Below are 19,278 nucleotides of genomic sequence, written 5' to 3'. Positions count from 1 at the left end.
ATTCTTTTAGAAATATACACAAAAGGAGGACCACACCTTACCTATACAAATCACAAGAGAACTGCAGAGGTATAGTACAACAGATTACTACTGGGAATCCACTGAACAAGAAAACTAGAGAACATAGCACAAGTATGCTAACAGGTGCCTGTAATGAGACAATGAATCAGTATTACAACAGAGGACAAACAGATGATGTAAGAATAAAATCATTCGAGAAAAGTACATTCAGCCAGTAGCATGAGCTCCAAGATCCATATCTTTTATTCTTTGTTGCTGAAGAAAGTCCTTTAAAAGAGCCAGATCCATGTAAGTAGTAGTTTTATCCTTATAAGTAACTTTGAAGAAACAGGGGTGAACAAGTTCATATCTGGTATTCAGAGCCTTAAGTTGAGGTCGCAGAGCTAAAAACAGTTTCTTTCTGCTGGAAGATGCACTAGAGACATCCTGAGAGATAAATACTGTATTACCAGACCATTAAAGATTTGAAGTTTGGCAGCCGTAACAATCTGCATCGGATCTGTGTATTGTAGAAAAAGGATGATGATATCTCTGGGATTCGATCGAGATAATGTTGACTGTTTTGGACCCAAACGAAGAACCCTCTGAACACTAAGATCTGAGGAAAGATTGATATGAACAATCTTCAGTAAAATCTTTGGGAGAATGGAGACCATGACGAGACAGTCAGCGCCCCCAGGGATGCCATAAAGTCTGAGATTGGTTAATCAATTCCTATTACCCAAATTCTCTGTGGCTTTTTTTTATGTAATTCAATATCTTTTGGAAGTTGAAAAATATAAGGGACTGAATCCTCAACATCGGTGATGCATTGTTCTATAAGGGATATCCTTTTATCCAGAGAAAACCATCATTCCTCCAATCTCCGCAAAGTTAGTTTAAATTACAAAGGGTTTCATGGCTTTCAATCCAGCCATTAAATCAACCAGTGTCAAAGTAAAGCGAGACTTATTAGGGGACTCAATATCCCCACATGGTCTCTTAACAGATCACAAAGCAGTTATTTGTTTTAGCAAACGTCACTGAAGAGTGTGATATTATGAGGTGAATTAGTGCCCTCCACTCTGTGAAGATTCTTATCTTTCACCATGAAAGACCAAGACTTTTTAAGTGTTAATGCAGAACTTTACATGAACCAGCGATGAAAACTGTGTGTGAGCATTTACTTCTCCACATATACTGTAGAAGAGAAGCAATGTTCCACATCTTATGTTGAAACAATTAATGACACTCCAAAGCAGCCAATGTTAAAGAAACTCTCCTCAAATACCAGAATATGCAAGCAACATTAAAGCCATACATGGATGAGCTCTGTTGAACTTGCTTTGCCAGGGAACGAAAAGCAGTATCCATAGTGATGTCCACGAAATTCTCCTCAGTATGAGAACAAAATGGCAGACAGAGAGTTCCTCAAAGCATTCCCCAGGCATAGAAATTAGAATTAGCAGGTGTCGATTCAAGGAGACAAGGGGAACTCAACAAGTAATCCATTTGTCATTCTGTGAAATATATATCCTATATGTAGCCACCTGCACATTTGAAGGTCTAATCTAATTTTCTCATAAGCAAGAAAAACATAGTGGCAGACGGAGTGCTCCACGAGCAGTAAATTGTAAAAAAAAGAATGCATTTTCGCAGATAAATGTAAAATAGGCCATAGCTATATGCAGTAGTTGTTACTGCAACATTATCCACCTTTTGATAAGCCAGAAATAGATTTCATGTCGCATTGCTCAGGAAAAGCATTAGAGCTGAAGCAGAGTTTCACCGGAAGGCCGCCATCTTTATCGGCATCCAAGCCTCAACCTATTTTTGTTTTCTTATGAATCATCATGAGGACATCTTCTCTGATAGAAGTCCATGGTTTTCAAAAGATATTGCAATCCAACAACTACATGGAAACATTGCCTGATTTAGGAGCAAACTGGTTACAGCCTTTAAGTGATTAAATAATTATGCAATGGGGGCGTGGCTTGCGAGTCGCCAAGATGGCTGCTTGCGAGTGAGCTCCGGTGCTTCGCCGAGAGGTTCCGAGGCCTGAAAATGTAACCGTGACTCTTTTCGCCTGGAAAACGTCAGATTTCGGCGGCGGAGCATCGCGGGAGATATCAGGGTGATTGTCGCCGTTCGTGGAGTGCTCCTTACCGCGCAATCTCCGTTTTTGTGTTTTCCTCGGAAGTGGACCTAAAATGGCGGCATGAGGGACGCAAGCAGACCTGTGGAGGTTTAAGTGCCAAATAATGCAGTATTTTGAGGAGGTGGACCTGAGATCATGCTTTTCAGCATTATGTGAGGTATGATAATGCTTTTTTCCAAGCTTCAGCCGTGTTTGCTGATGGGAAGCTCATTTCCAGTTTTTTGGTGCCAGTACTGGTTTTCATACATTTAAAATATTCCGGTTAGGCATTTCTTTAAGCTCCGGTGAGCCTCCGTGTGGCCGTTCGGACTCCTGAGTGCATCTGAAGGCACTGCTTTTTGAAGGTTTGGCGGTGAGGGCGGAATGAGAGTTTCGCCTAGCAATGTTTTCAACGTAGTTACTTAATAGATGAGGTGCACTTTGTTACAAATACAGTGTCGTCAATTGAAGAGTGCTGCGACTGTGTGATGTAAAGTGGCACTGTCTGAAATTGCAAAATGCTGCCTACCCTGAGGTGAAGTTCAAGTGAAAACAGGCTGTGACTACCTGCAACCATTTAGTCTAAGATTTGAAACCTTATTATTGAAGATGCGGTGAGCTTGGATACCGCTTTCAAGTTGTCCTGTACATAATACCTCCTCTTCTTCGAAAGTAAGTTTTTTCCGCTCACTTCTTTCATCCCTAATGTATTAAGTGTTCGCCTTCAGACACTACTGCACGGGCTTTATCTATGCCGCCTTATTTTGGTCTTCTCTACTGCCTTCAGGATGACAGCTGCTCATACAATCCTTATACATCACTGGATGGATGAGTGAATAATGTTTTCTTGGTGGTCCTGGCTTGTGCGTTGGCAGTTTTGAAAGCAGCGTTATGTGTTACATTGCATCTTAGGGCTCTGTTCTCCTTATTGAAGCCTATAATTAAAGCTTTCAAGTGCCAGGAGCTTACCTCACCATCTTTCAGAAGGCGGTAATTATTTCTTCACAGTAACATATGTGGCCGCCATTTTGGATCACGTCATCCACGCTTTTTCCGCTCTGAGCGGTATTCAAATAATATTTTTACTTACTGGTGCCATTTTCGTATCCACTTCACTTTTTGGACGACCTGCTTCTACGATTTGGATATCATTGAACTTTCCCTGGCGTTTGGTGGCTCCTCCTTCCCTTTACTGCAATTCTTTAGTGATTTCTTCTGCTTGGCATGATGTCTACTGACTCCCACTCTACCAAATCTTCCACCTCTGGTACAAAACCTAAGCGGCATAAGAATGACCCGCCTTCTCCTATCCACTCTTCTCAAAATCCTGTTCTGGACTCTATCCTGGATGAAGTCCGTGGTCTTCAACCCTTCATGTCAACTACTAATGAAAAACTGAAACAAATTGAAGAAAGATGGATCATCATGGAAAGGAAGGTTTTTGATCTGGAACAACGTGTTAGTGATTTACAGGATGCCTCTACAAAAATTCCGCTCCTTGAACAGGAAATTCATAAACTTAAGCTTCACACGGAGGACCTTGAAAATCGTAATCGTAGAAATAACCTATGCCTTTATGGTCTTCCGGAAAATATTGAAGGGTCTGACATGGTATCCTTTCTTCAGAAATTTCTTCCAGAGCTCCTTGATCTAACACCTTCATCAGGTCCTCTTAATATTCAAAGAGCACACCGCTTAGGTCGATTAAATCCTGCTGCAAATAAACCTTGTGGTATTATTATGCTATTTCTTGAATTTACTGAACTGATGCATATTTTGAAAGCTGTCGGACTTAAAAGGCGTCTTATTTGGTCAGGTCATACTCTCTTCATATCGCAAGATGTCTCCAATGCAACCAACGCGTGTCGCAAAGAATTTCTTGCTTTACGCCCACATATGAGACGTCTCAACATCCAGTATGGAATTCTTCATTCATGTCTTTGCAAAATTACGCATGAGGGTCGATCACATTCACTTGACGATCCGGAAAAACTTAAACTTTATCTTCGGAGTCTCCCGTCACATGGCATGGATACTAATCCTTGACTTATTCTTCTTCTGGATTGTTACACTGTATTCAGTTAATTGGTTTATTTAAAGTTTTTGCTGATGGTTTATATTATCAATATTCATGTGGCTTTCTTTCTCTTTACTCCACTATATTTATTAGTGTGGTCCGTGTCCTCTGGCGTCTCTTTGCTCCCCTTTCTTTGACTTTTCTTCGCTCTTTACAGATCCAGATGTTATTCCTTGATCTGTTTACATGTCTCTATTTTTCTCTTTTGCTTCTTTTTCTTTTTGTCTATCTCTTCTTTTCATCTACTCATTCTTACTCAGCTTTGATCCGTTTTTACTGTACCTGTCTCATTTTTAATACTAAGTCTTTCTTTTCACATATTGAACATTGTCTTTCCTTCTTTTGTCTTGTCGAGTTTGCAGATTTGTGTTCCTGTTCCCTCATGTTTACCTGCTCCCAAAGTTATGGTTAATGTGACTTTGTGGAATGTTCGTGGTCTTGGTCATCCAGTCAAGCGTCAAAAGGTATTGTCTCATCCTGCTAAACTTAATACCCAAGTTGCTTTTTTACAGGAAACCCATTGTAATGACAAAGAAGCCCTTAAACTTAAACGCCATTGGGTTAATCAAATTGTTTTTTCTCCTGCAATTGATCGTCATGGTGGTGTCGCTATATTTTTTCATAAATCTTTTGATGCACAGATTATATCGTCAGAGTGTGACCCTGATGGTCGGTGGGTTTTGGCAGAGGTTATTATAAATAAAAGACAAATAACTTTTTTCAATATTTATGGTCCTGTTAAACCAAATTCTGTATTCTGGCACTCTATAAGGCTGAAACTATTGTCTTTTGCAAATCCTAATATTGTGGTTGGGGGTGATTTTAACAATTGGTTAGATCCGTTTACTGACAGGCAATCCAACTGTAAGTTCAAACCTGACATCCCACAAATCATTTCAAGCAGCCATCTCCTCTCGCCCATTATTTGATACGTGGAAAACATGTAACCCAGATACCTTAGAATTTACCTTCTTTTCACCCGTCCATCATACCAGATCTCGTATTGATTATATTTTAGTTTCTAAATCACTGCTACCATGTCTCCAATCTTCTGACATTGGATCCATATTTATATCTGATCATGCTCCTGTCTCCACCCTTATCGACCTATCTCTCACCACATGTAAACAGGGTAAATGGCGTTTCAATAATTCCCTTCTATCGGACCGTTCCTTTATTCTAGAAGCGACTTCTTTTATTAAGGAATTCTTTACCTTTAATAACTCCTTAGACACTTCCGTTCACAACAATTGGGACGCCTTTTAAGCTTCCTTTAGAGCATTCACTATTGCATACTCCTCAAGGAAGAAACAATTACTGCATACTAAATATAAAGATACCCTAACCCTTCTGAAAACGTTAGAACATAATTATTATTCTTCTAAATCTCCCTCAGCACTACAAGAATTAGTTCAGGCTAAATCCACCCTGAACAAAATCGTCACTGCGGACGCTTGTTACATCCTCCTTAAGATTAAATCGAAATATCATGGAGGTCAAAATAAAGCTGGGAAAATGCTAGCAAATTATCTAAAAATTAAATCAGAACGTAAAGTTATTGGCCCCATTCATTCGGAATCAAACAACACACTCCTTTCATCTGATTCCGATATTATCTCCACATTTCAATCATACTACAATCTCTTATATACAGAAACTACCACGCCCTCTGAAGATGATTTTATTTCTTTTTTCCGAGATATCCCCAAGCCTAAAACTTCCCAGGATAATTTCGAACCCCTTGAAGAAGATATCTCTCTACAAGAATTAACCAATGCTCTTAAATCTTTGAAAAAAGTGAAGGCTCCTGGCCCTGATGATTTTTCAGTAGAATTATTTTCCACTTTCTCCTCAATTTTTGCTCCCAAATTGTTAGAACTTTTTCATTCCTTTATATCCAATTCCCAAGCATGTGGTTCTTTTTTGGAAGCCCTTATTATTGTAATTCCCAAACCAGATAAAGACCCCTCCTTTTGCAAAAATGTTCGTCCTATATCATTAATTAATTATGATTGTAAAATGTTTGCAAAAAGTTTAGCTTCTCGTTTAGAAAAAATTATCCCTCTTCTCCTTAAACCAGACCAAGTTGGCTTTGTTAAAGGTCATTTGGCATATGATAACGCCAGAATGTTTTCCAATATTCTTGCTCTTAGTAGAAATTATCCAGCCCCACTTGCTGCTTTATCCCTGGATGCAGAAAAAGCCTTCGATCGTGTTAACTGGGCGTTCTTATTTCATGCATTACAATGGTTCGGTTTTGGTCCAAAGTTTATTTCATATGTTAAGTTGTTATATACCAATCCAAAAGCATGTATTTTTGTTAATGGTCTCTTTTCCCCTTATTTTTCCCTTCAAAGAGGTACTCGTCAGGGATGCCCCCTTTCACCACTACTTTTCTTGTTATGCTTAGAACCTTTTCTGGAACGTATTAGAAATAACCCTCTCATCAATGGTTTTAGTTTCAAGACCCAACAAATTAAATTATCTGCATATGCTGATGATGTTCTTATTTATATGTCTAATCCTGTGTCTTCCCTACCCCCCTTTTTGCAGGACATTTCATCATTCGCTAAGGTTTCTGGCTACAAATTAAACTTTTCTAAAACTGGGATCTTACCCTTAAATCCTTCATGCTATAGATATATGTTTGACTCATCTAATTTCACTTGGTGTCCCCAAAAAATTAAATATCTTGGCATATGGTTCTCCCCCAACATCCGTGACACATTGTCCCATAATTTTACTGCCTTAAAACTTAAAATTGCTAATTTGTTAAACCTCTGGTCTCCTCTGTTCCTCTCTTGGTGGGGTAGACTTGATACAATTAAAATGATGATTGTTCCCCAGATTCTGTCCATACTATCTATGCAACCTTTTAAAATTCCTAAATATTATTTTTCTCAGATTAATTCATTATGCACTAAATTTCTCTGGAATAACAAACATGCACGTATTGCTCTGTCTAAACTGATTCGTCCTAAAAATGAGGGGGGGGGGTAAGATTCCCTGATTTTGCTTTATATCATAATGCCTTTTTGATTCGTCAATTTTATGCTTTATCTAAAGATTATCAGGATTCACCTAAACCTTCATGGGTCAATGTTGAATGTTCATTGTTACATGATTTTTCAATGCGAGATGTTGTTCACATGACTAATTGTACTTTTCTTTCCAAATACCCTATTTTGAAACATTCTCAATTTTTGTTACATACACTTTTCTTTATGAATTTGGATGATTATCATTCTTTTCTAGCGTCATCACTTTGGTTTAATAAATACATTAAGTTTCGTCACAAATCATTTTACTACAAACAATGGAAAGAAAAGGGTCTTATTTATGTACATCAAATGTTTGTGAATAATGTAATTCTTTCTTTCCATCAGTTGCAAGAATCTTTTCAATTACCTGATTCCTGTATTCAGCAGTATAATACTTTAGCTTTAATACTTCAGGATTGTGTACAGAAATTTCTCTCTCTACCAACTCCTGCTTCACTTCTTCCTGATACTCCATTATATCAAATTTCTGCCGATATTGTTCCCAGTGCCTCTTTTATCTATAAATCTTTATCTACCCCTGTTGGTACACGGACTAAATCTAAGGTTGAACTAGAGTGGGAACAAGACCTTTCTCTGACTCGGTCGATATCGCAATGGGATACGTTTTGGCAGAAAATATTCAAGACTTCCAAAGCTGCTAATATCACACAGTCCCTGTACTTTATTTATAATAGAGTTGTTATTACTCCCCTTTTGTTAAATTTGTTTAACCACTCTGCTTCCTCATTTTGTTGGTCTTGTCTTAATGCTGAAGGTTCTTTATTGCATTTATTGTTCTATTGTCCTAAGGTTTATGCATTCTGGAATGCTATATGGTCAAAGTGTACCCTGATTTTCTCTTACAAAATACAACTTAGTATTCAAAATGTATTTTTAGGCACCATGTCGCCTGATTTGGCTCATGTTAATCCCACATCTCCTTTATTTGATTTATTTCTTGCTGTGGCTTTTAAAGTCATATTAACTTGCTGGAAAGACAATTCTAAGTTATCCTTTTTACATTGGTGGAACTATATATGTGATGAGCATAGAATTGCCTCTATTCCTCAGTCTTCTATCCACCTTCCAATTAAATCTGATTTACTATGGCTACCTTTTACGACTTATCTGTCATTATCATTATAATCCTTTTCTATCCTTATTACTGAGTTCTCCTCTCTTCCTCTCTTTCTTCTCTTTTCTTCACTTTTTTTTTCTCTCTCTTTTTCTTTTTTCTTGTCTCTTTCCTCTATAAAAATTACTCTACCCCTTTCAATATTATATTTATTCTAACATTTACACAGGTTCTTTCTAAACCACTGTAATAGCCTAGTTTTATATCTTTTACCTTAGGTATACTCTCTTTTTCCTTTTTTATTTATTATCATTTTGGGCACGTTATTATAAATGTTTATATACTCTGTAACCTTTTCTGTATAATTATCCTATTATGCAGTTACTATTTTTGTAGAACGTTTGTATGCTTATATTTTGAACATTATTGACTAGTTTATATTTGTAATCCTGTGTTTTCTTATATTCAATAAAAAATATTTAACAAAAAAATAATAATTAATTATGCAGTATAGAAAATAAACAAGCAGGGTGCTAACATACAGAGCTGTTGCAAATAATTTTCTTTATGGCATTTCTTGGTAACAACTCTGTTTTTACTTAGCAGTACATGGTCTTTGATTAACCATAAAACATTGTGGTCTGTGCCAAAATTCAAAAGTTCATGCTATAGTTGACTCTTGTCAATTTAAAAACAATTCTGCACTAAAATCAACAGTGGCCTCGATGTAAATCTTGTCAGTGCTATAATGTGTATTTTTAGTACCATTTTCAGATGTAAATCCTGTTTGGCTCCCGGACTGTAAGTTCTTTGTAGATACCCAATGGATTAAGTATTGTAGTAGTAACTATGCTAAGATCTTACCCACAATATCAAGAAGGGCTGATCGGTGATAGCTTTCTAGGTCTGCTTTTTCGCCCTTTTCAAATATTGGTACCACTAGCTCCTACGCCATGATTCTGGAATTATTCCTGTTTGCATGATAGAGATATACACAGGGAATAATGATTCTGCCTAAATATTAATAATAATCTTCAGGACAAGAGCCGGGGTCCCATTTGGTCTAGATGCCCTTGAAACCTTTGTCCCATTTATAAAAAATGTCAATTTGACTAAATAAATTGTCCATTCAACTCAATGCCAAGTAACAACTAACAACATTTTGAATGCTTAAGCAATAATGCTGTCATTCTTTCAGTTTAAAATCTCGTGTCAAGCATTGATTCTCCGCATACGAAAACCTTCCATCCCTGGTGTCACAGTACATGCAACCTTGTTTACATTTATTATAATTTTTTAGCAGTCACTATCCTGAGTGTTGCCTTTGTAAATGCTCTATGTGAGAAGTTCTTATAACTTTCTTCACCTGCAATGGGCAATATATTGCTTCCCTGTCTCCACACATGCAACATCAATATTTCCTCCACGACAACCTTGCATGCACTGACACAGTTTCCCTCATCCTCTTGGACTTGCTGGTACACCCCTCTTGGTCATGCTGGGACACTGTTTGCTTGGTGACAATTGCTCATGTGCACCACAATGTTTCCTAGTTTCACCTAGTTCTGGTGAAAGACAAAGGATTCCCTTGGTACAAACTTTTAGCAGAGAACTGAACAATTACAGTGGGCATGCACAAAAGAGAACGGGGAAAAAACCCTTTAAAATCTCTGATTCTGATGCAGACAACCCAAGTATTTCAGTTCTTCCCCTGGGGTAACGAATTTAGGTTTAAACAAAGCACGCTCAGTTCATCAACACATGTCCATACATTTCTAGACATTGCTCTAGTACAGTGCATCCCAAACTTTTCAAAACCATGGCCTAGTTCTTATAACAACACTCTTTTGCCACCCACCTAGCTTTCATGGACATGAGGCATGTGACTTTTTAATGTAACTAAAACATCATGTGGTAGTGCACTGTCACTTACAGACAGCATATTTTTCATCGAAATATCACTAAGGGGCAGATTAATAAGAAGTCATGCAAAGCAATGCAGCAAGACAACTTGCTGCACTTTGTTGCGTGACAGGGAGAGAACAGAAATGTACCATATCTTCTAAGATATGACACATTTCTGCTCTCTCCCTGCACTGGCACACTGTGTGCTGACTAGCGCCAAAGCAAGCACGCTTGTGCCGTGGTGCAAGGATGCCTGCATTACATCCAGGATAGTTTTTGTGCAGGAAGGGATACCTTCCAGCACAAAACCAATCCTTTGAGGCATTTTCCACTTTCTACGTGTGCTGCAGGTGGAAAGAGGTAATAACGAGGAGAAAAAATATATTTCTCCTCGTTGGCACATCGGAAGGTGTGCCATTTTGACAAAATCCCAGGTTTACTGACCTCTGTAAATCTGGGATTGCATCAAAATCTATAGATGGGTGTATGGGAACGCCCATGCTCCACCCATGGAACGCCTTCTCAACCCATAGTAATACAAGGCAGTAGTTTGTGATGCCTTGCGTGTCACAGGATTTTCTAAACCGCACAGAGCTACGCAAGGCTGCTTTGCGTGGGTTGTTAAATCCCACTTAAGAACTTGCGTTGCCTTCTGTAACCGCGAATGACGCATGGGCAACGCAAGCCCTTTGTACATCTGTCTCTAAATTTGCATAGACTTTCAGTTTTACTGATAAAACTATATTGCACACAAAAGATAATGGGGAATATTCACAAGGACTTCTCTCCGATTTATCTCCACCTCAACGCATCAAAAGTGGAGCTAGACCTAACACCCCATTCACAAGCAGGTGCAAACTGCAGACATTGCCAGTATTCCCGCGATAACTGACCCAAAATTTATCACCACAGCGGACACCACCGACTAACCCTAGTGAGATGCAGAGTAGGCGTTCCCATGCAGAAACACCCGAAAAAAACACAACACCACTTTCACAACGAGCTGCCAGATCTGCGAAGCGAACCAAAAACAGGCAATAAGCCGCGGTAGCCGCAGGTATTTAACACCTGCCTCAAGCAGGTGTAAAGACGGACGACTACCTGCAGTAGGCAACGGAGCCCCGCACACAGCCACACCCGAAGAACAAACGATGCCATGGAGCTAAACATCATGCAACTCGGAGCCCCAACAGGGCCACAACACCCACCGCCACCACCCCCAGGACCACCACGACCCCCAGGACCCGGACCACCACAGAGGCAGCGCAGAGTAAGACAGCGGGCCTACTGAAAATGCATCACTCTCACAGACCTAACGCCCGAGAAAGTCATTGCCCACTACAGGTTCAAAAGGGCAACCATCCTCCGCATCATGACCCACATCGCCCACAGGCTGACGGTCCCAACACAGCGGAGAACCAACATCCCTCCACAGACAAAGCTGCTGGCTGTGCTGCACCCGTTGGCCTCTGGTACGTTCCAACCAACAACTGCCAGAGTCGGAGGGGTCTCACAGCCAGCCCTATCAAAGTTCATCACACCTGTCCTGGATGCCATCCTCAGCTTCATACCCCAGTGCCTTCACTTTCCCAACACTGCGCAGGAACAGCTGGAGACAAAGCAAGGCTTCTATGCCATAGCCGGATTCCCGGCTGTGTTGGGGGCAATCGACTGCGCACATGTCCCACTTGTGTCCGCTGCGGATACTGCACACCACTACCGCAACAGAAAGCATTAGCATTCCATCAATGTGCATGCAATAGTGGACCACCGGGGACTCTTCACCAATGTCATCGCCAACTACCCAGGCAGTGTGCATTATTCCTTCATCTTCCGAAAGTCCATCATCAACCAGCACTTCCAAGATGGCACATATGGTACGGGACTGCTCGTTGGTAAGTGCCAAAACAACACATCACACATCCCAAAGCCACCAACACACAACGCACAACTGTGGGAATGCACATATGACCAAATCACATACAACATGTCAAACTACATGACCACCTACAAGACACGACTACACCACTCCATGGTCATCCTGGGCTACCCCTGCACCCAATACAGACGTTTCATGGCACCACAGCCACACAACAGCTGAACGTGTGAAGATGCATGATGCAGCCATGTGCGAGGATGCAAATGACCCGTGAGTGGGAATGTACACAACGAGAAGTGAAGCGTGGATGTGCAGGACAGACATGAGAATGCAAACAACTGATATGTCCATGCAGACCACAATTGCTGGTGACTGGAGAGTAGTGAGCAGTGGACGCAACCATGTCACCCCAGGCCATGGGACAGATAGCAGAAGTGTCACACACTGCGTCCCCCCGTGTGCGTGAGTGTAGTGAGTTGGCCCTGAGTACGCCAGGGCTGCGCAGGGGTGCCCTCATGACCCTACCCCAGTCTCCCGCAGGTCAGCATCCTGTGGTGGTGGTCCCTTGTCGGCTGCTGTGCATCCGGGGCCACTAGCCCTGTGCGACTCGAGTCATTCCCTCTTGTTGTACTTAGACATTGCATTTCTGAGTGCCTGATGACTGTTGGAGCTGTTGCCAGCACCAGCTACTCCCTGAGGGCTGGCTTACACTCGCCCCACACAAAGCCAGCACAGGCATCACCGGATTAGTGGGCCTGCCATCACATCCTGCCGAACCAAGTATTGACTCTTTACTCCCTGCACTGTCAGAGGTGATCAAGGATATGCACTCTGCCCTTGGATGATGACACCCCTTCGAGACCCGGACATACCCGCCCAGAGGCAGTACAATGCGGCCCACATACGCACCAGGGGCATCGTCGAACGCACATCTGGCGTGTTGAAGTCACGTTTCAGGTGCCTGGATGGCACAGGTGGAAAGCTCCTGTACAGCGCGGACATCATGTGCAAGATGATCGTTGCATGTTGTGTGTTGCACAACATCTGTGTTCGCACCAATGCCACATGGATCCCAGTTCCAGAGGTACCAGACGATGATGGTGACGATGGGGCAGGTGGCCCACATCCCACTGCAGCTGCTGCAGGAATGGCCCGTAGGAACTCCATCATTGACACTTACATCTCATGGGCAAGTCACAGTGTGGCCGTCCATGGCAAGCATGGGACAATAGAAGATGTCCAATTGTACTGCATGTGTGATTAAAACATATTTGCAGGTTACAGGTTGTACTTGTACATTGTCATGTTACATTTTCCTGCGGTTTCAGATGTGATTTGCCATGTTGTGCACATTTGCAGACCCAGTTGTGTCCTGTCTTCAGTTGTGGAGGGGTTGCTGTTTGTACCGGGATGTTGTCAATGTCGAGGTGCACTTCTGCTTATGTGCGTATGCTGCACGGTGGGCGAGTTGCTCCTGCGTCGAGGAGGTTGTATCGCGGGCATTGGCCGCGGTTTCAGCAAACTATCGCATGAGGCCGCCTTGTTGTGAATTCCACGTTGACACTGGGTTATTTTCCCGCGATGGCAATGTTGAGAGTAACGTTAAGCTACTCTTGCGGTAGTTATCACACGTACTTGTGAATATACCCCATAATGTGCGGAAATTGGGTTTTAGTGAATATTTATCATTTTTGATTCACCAAGTAAAGTTCGTTATTTGTTTTCATCCTATTAAAATCTTTGTTTTCATCATATTTCAGAATTACACACAAAATTGCTTCCTAATGGCTGAATGTGTACAGTTTATTAACAAGTATTTACATTTGTGTTGTGTATTACAAAAATGACATCCTACAGCCTTTTCTTTCACATTTCATGTACCTTGGAAAACTTTCACATAATTCACTTTACTTTTCTTTCTCTGACTACAAAAGAGAGGGGTTTGTAAATACCAATCCCCATATTAAAAGCAGCAATTTGTCAATAGACATAGCCTGATATTTGACCTCTGCCTTTGAAGTGCAACAATTGTGACATGATGAATACAGAATTTAAATGGCTCTTTATTCATTGCTTGGACTTTCACTACCAACCAAAAATTGCCTCGTGACCCACAGTTTGAGAAACTGTGCTCTACATAGAATATCCAGCCCCTGGGGTGACAACTCCATTGTCTCCATTAGTCTCACAAAGATGGCAAGGAAACAGTCGAAGTATTTTTTTTATTTCACCCTATGTAGAGGTTTCTAGGGCTGATTAGAGAACCATCATGCTGTAGTTATTCAGGTTTTACTGTAAGGTCTTTGATCATCTTTGAAGTGATCAAGGGGCATATTATCAAGAAACGGCGTTAAAATTATCACCGCTTTAGCAGCAGAAAACTGCTGCTAAAGCGGCGATAATGGGCTTGATAATATGCCCTTGAGAATTCCAATAGAAGCCCATGTTCTGGTGTCAACATGGGCTTCTATTGGAATTCTCACAGGCATATTATCAAGCCCATTATCGCCACTTTAGCGGCAGTTTTCTGCCGCTAAAGCGGCGATAATTTTAACGCCGTGCTTGATAATATGCCCCTAAGTTTTCACATAGGTGAGTCGAAAATAAGACAGAGCTAACTGAGTAGATGGTGGTAACAGTTAAGCCATAAGGATTCAAGAGAATCAGCAGAGAGGAGAGGATGCCCAGACGGGATCAAAAGGATTGCTCAGACTCGCTCTAAACCAGTCTATGCTGATAAAATGAATTGTGATCAGTATAAGAAAATGGAGGGGCATCTACAGTCCTTTGAGCATGTTTTATTTTTAATAACATTGAAATACATTTGTATATGTGTTCATGAAATAAATCATTTTCAGGACAATAACTAAAGTAAAAACAGATGCAGAATAAGACAGTAGCAGTGCGGCCATGCAAGAAAACATGTGCAGCCGCACACTACAAATAAGCACAGAATAATGCAAAAGCATGTGCAGTTACATGCATTGTCTCTACAGGCTCTCACATACACACACATGTACCCATACTGTTAGAAATTTGGTTTCTGGTTGACAGAGATATGCACCCTGTCCAAACAGGAACACCAATCCTTTTTGAAGTAAGTCGGATACGTGCCCTAAATTGACCTGTGCTCACTCTCTGATTGCTTGGCACAGAGCAGGCAGGCTTAACTTAAGAGGCAATGTGTCAAATATTTGTGCAACACTTAATACAGTATAACAGTGAAAACACTACACAAAAATATTAATCCACACCCAGTTAGGAAAATAGAGCTTAATTTAATGAACAAAAGAAGACCAAAATGGCAAACATCCAATAAGTAGAACTGGAGTTCTGAATTTTTAAAGAATATCTTTAAATAAAGGTCTTTCTTAACATAAAGCGCCAACTGGGGCTAACTGGTCCCTCTGGAGCAAGTCAATTCTGAAAAGTCAGGCTGACCGCAATGTAGTGTGGGTCAGATACACTAGCCACGCGGAGTCAGCTGCAAACAGTACCTTCACGGAGGAAGCGTTGACATTGATGAGCAAAATGAGAGGAGTGGCCGAAGGCGATGCGTCAACGTCAATCCGTAGGATTTAGGTGATGCGTCTGATCCGAGTGGCACAGTGGGGAGATAAGTCAACGTCGAACTCCTGAAGATAAATACAATGCGTTGTCGTTGAGCCGCACTGTGGTGTCCTCTCGGCGCTGATGTGTCAGTGTCAAAGTCAATACACCGGTCAGTGGCGGCTGGTGAGTTTTAAAAGTGGTGCGTCGTAAATGTTGTTTGTGACTTTGACAGAGCGAGTGAGCTCAAGTGACCCAAAGAGGGTTCGTGGTGGAGTATTCCTTCGCCTGCCATGAACATTTTAAGATATAGAGTGCAAAATAATGCATTTTGGAGAAGAATTTGAATAAAGGGTATATGTTTAAACAGAGAATTTTACACAAAATATAAGTTTCCAGCTCTTGGGTTCTCAAGAATCTGATGACCTGACTATCTTAAATAATTTTCCACAGGGCAAAATTGGTGCATATATATTTTGCACTATTCTGACTGCTAATGTAGTATAAAAAAATGTAGCGAACTGATTTGTTCTCAAACTTGTCCCCTTTTAAGTAGAGCAAAATGTATTTGTTCTGTTTCCTCTTAGGAAATACGTAAAAATAGTGTGAATCAAGGTTTTTTTTTTGCACTAGCACAAATGTTTATATAATTTGGCTGATGTGAAGACTGCAGCTAAATCGGTTTGTGCCATACCTTTTACACAAGAAGAAAAAACTATGAAAGATATCTCTGCCTCATTTTTTGCATCAATGCTAAACTTAAGAAAAAATGTCACAAAGTAATTTGTGACGGATCTACGGGTCAAATGTAGGAAACCTTCATAAATATATACGCACACACACTCTCTCTAAGTGTTACGTGGTATAATTAGTGTTCACCAAAACATCGAAACTATGATGTGATTATAAATACATCATTGTGTAGAATGTAACAGGAAGTGCTCACTGTTCCGCTCAGTTGATAGATAAACTAAACTATACTCTGGAGACGCGCGTTTCTTTACGTATTAATAAGCAACCACAGCAACAAGCACAAACAGCAATGAACGAGCTGTTTGATTTGAGCTGAATTCACCGCAAACCCATATAGGTTTGTATAATTAAATATATGCAGGATCTGCAGACACGCGCGCAGCTCTTGCATACGTCTCCAAGGCAGAGTCGAATATTGATCTAGTTGGTTTGAGTAGCATATTTTATTTGCTCATACTGAAACAGTGTCGCCTTAGTTTACGAGAAATGTAAGTGAACAAATACATCTGACACAAATTGACTATGGATAATGTTTGACACAATGTGGTCGTGCATATCTTTAAGCACTACTATTATGGGAAAACATTTTGGCATAATATAAAGAGCACAGAATCAGAAACATTATGAATATCGCATTTTAGGGCAAAATCTGAAAAACCGAAACTCAACTGGAAAGCACACACGCTATGCAGGTCACAATGGCTGTATCACAATTTACCTGTTGGGAAATGTGTGCATCGCTTGCAGGTACAGGAAGAGTGCCCTCGCCCTGACAGAGGCAGACTGTAACTAAAGAGTGAAATGAGCAGCCAGTGTCGACCCATGCTTTTGGAAAAACGAGGTGGATGTTATTTTAAACAAAACAAAAAGGAAGCGTAGGTAGTACTCTGAGGTGTACACTGCACGTTAGAGACTTAAAGGACTACCACACAGTTCTACAGGTTAGCGTCCATGTCAACATGTGTACATTCAACAGTGAGATATCCCGGACTTGTCTAAAGCACAATCTTCATTCACACTGCGTTACGATTCCACGACCTCTATTGAAACTACGTCAGAAACAATAATTTGCAGATTTTGGTCATTAGCTTCAAAAGGTGACCCCCTCCCGCCCCCCATCCCAACCTCAATAGCCTTCCATTGCAACCAGTCCAATGTTCATGACTAACAGAAATAAAGTGCGAACTGATCTCCCATTCTCCTTACTAAAACTCCCTTTGTGTTTTGAAGAACTGCAAACGCCCCTGGTCAAGGGCAATACAATGAACTTTGTTGTCATTCGAGTATCTCAAGGTTCAAGGACAGCCACATGCAGGATATGGATGCAGGATGGATTCAGGCCCAGATCTCTGTACTGGGGTGAATGTATGTCACTGTTCTGCATTCTGTCCATCAATTGTTCTTTTTGCATTTTTCACCACGAGTGGGACGGGTATGCCCAGACGTGGGTCCCGTGCTCACTACGCCACTGGACTCAAGCTATCCTGGCTGAAGAGAGGCGAAAACCCCAAAACCGGTCCTAGGATGCTTGATTCCGGTCCAGGGAAGACATGGCTTGGCAGTTCGGGCTGGACTGTTCCCATGAGGCACAGGGTCAAGACTGATTTGCATACGGCCATGTCTGAACTGGGGTGGCGTGGTGAGCAACAGAATTATGGATTTAACCCAGATCTCTTGACTGGGGGTGAATGTTTTGCTAATGTGCAACATTCCGTCCGGGAAAGGAAGATGGCGGATTGTATCCGCCGCTGAAGGACGCGCCCTTACCCTCCGGGGTCAGGGTTGCCTGCTGGCCGAGCCATTCCTCACCTACGATGACTACTGTTCTCCCTGATTAGGAAACAAATTATTCCTCTTATGTGAGGGGGATCTAAAAAAAAAAAAAAAACACATCTTAATACAATTCAAGACTGTAAGAGAGCCGATTACAACTTACGGCAGCGTGTTCGTCCTCCTTCTGGCTGGTGCGGCGAAAGAAACTGACGGATGTGCCGGCTAACCCGCGTTAGCTGTGGGATTCACAGCGCTCGTGTAGCAGGCTGGCTCTCGACCCGGAAGACGCTCCAGGCAGCCCTGTGTTTTCCGTCGGTGGACTTTCGTGCTCTACGGCGGGTAAGCGACGAGGTTGCTGACCCTTGGGTGATCTGCAGCAGGGGGGGAGTGGATCTATTGCTCCCCTCGAAAGTCGTCCTTTGGGGCTGAAAGCGCTTCCAGGGGTGTTGTTTGCGGGGATGGCCCCCCCCCGGCTGCTCGTCGAGGGCGAGCTGGCGTGCAAGCAGAGAGTGACTGCCATTCTGCTTCAGTAGTACAAAAGGGGGTGGTGATGGACGGAGCATCAGAACCAATCAAACACTCACACCCAGTCAACAGATCTGGGTTTGATCCATCACCGTTCTTTAGCCCACTCTGCCACCCCAGTTCAGACATGGCCATATGCAAATCAGTCTGACCCTGTGCCTCATGGGAACAGTCCAGCCCGAACTGCCGAACCATGCCTTCCCTGGACCGGAAACAAGCTTCCTAGGACCGGTTTCTGGCATTTCAGCCGTCTTCAGCCAGGCTTGCTTGAATCCAGTGGCAAAGTGAGCAAGGGACTCACGTCTGAGCATACCTTGCCAACTTATGGCGAACAAAGCGGTACAAAAGGGGGTGGTGATGGACGGAGCATCAGAACCAATCAAACACTCACACCCAGTCAACAGATCTGGGTTTGATCCATCACCGTTCTTTAGCCCACTCTGCCACCCCAGTTCAGACATGGCCATATGCAAATCAGTCTGACCCTGTGCCACATGGGAACAGTCCAGCCCGAACTGCCAAGCCATGCCTTCCCTGGACCGGAAACAAGCTTCCTAGGACCGG

The sequence above is a fragment of the Triturus cristatus genome, chromosome 5_1 (genome assembly GCF_964204655.1).
Source record: "Triturus cristatus chromosome 5_1, aTriCri1.1, whole genome shotgun sequence".
NCBI classification, from domain to species: domain Eukaryota; kingdom Metazoa; phylum Chordata; class Amphibia; order Caudata; family Salamandridae; genus Triturus; species Triturus cristatus.
This window is presented reverse-complemented; position numbering follows the sequence as displayed.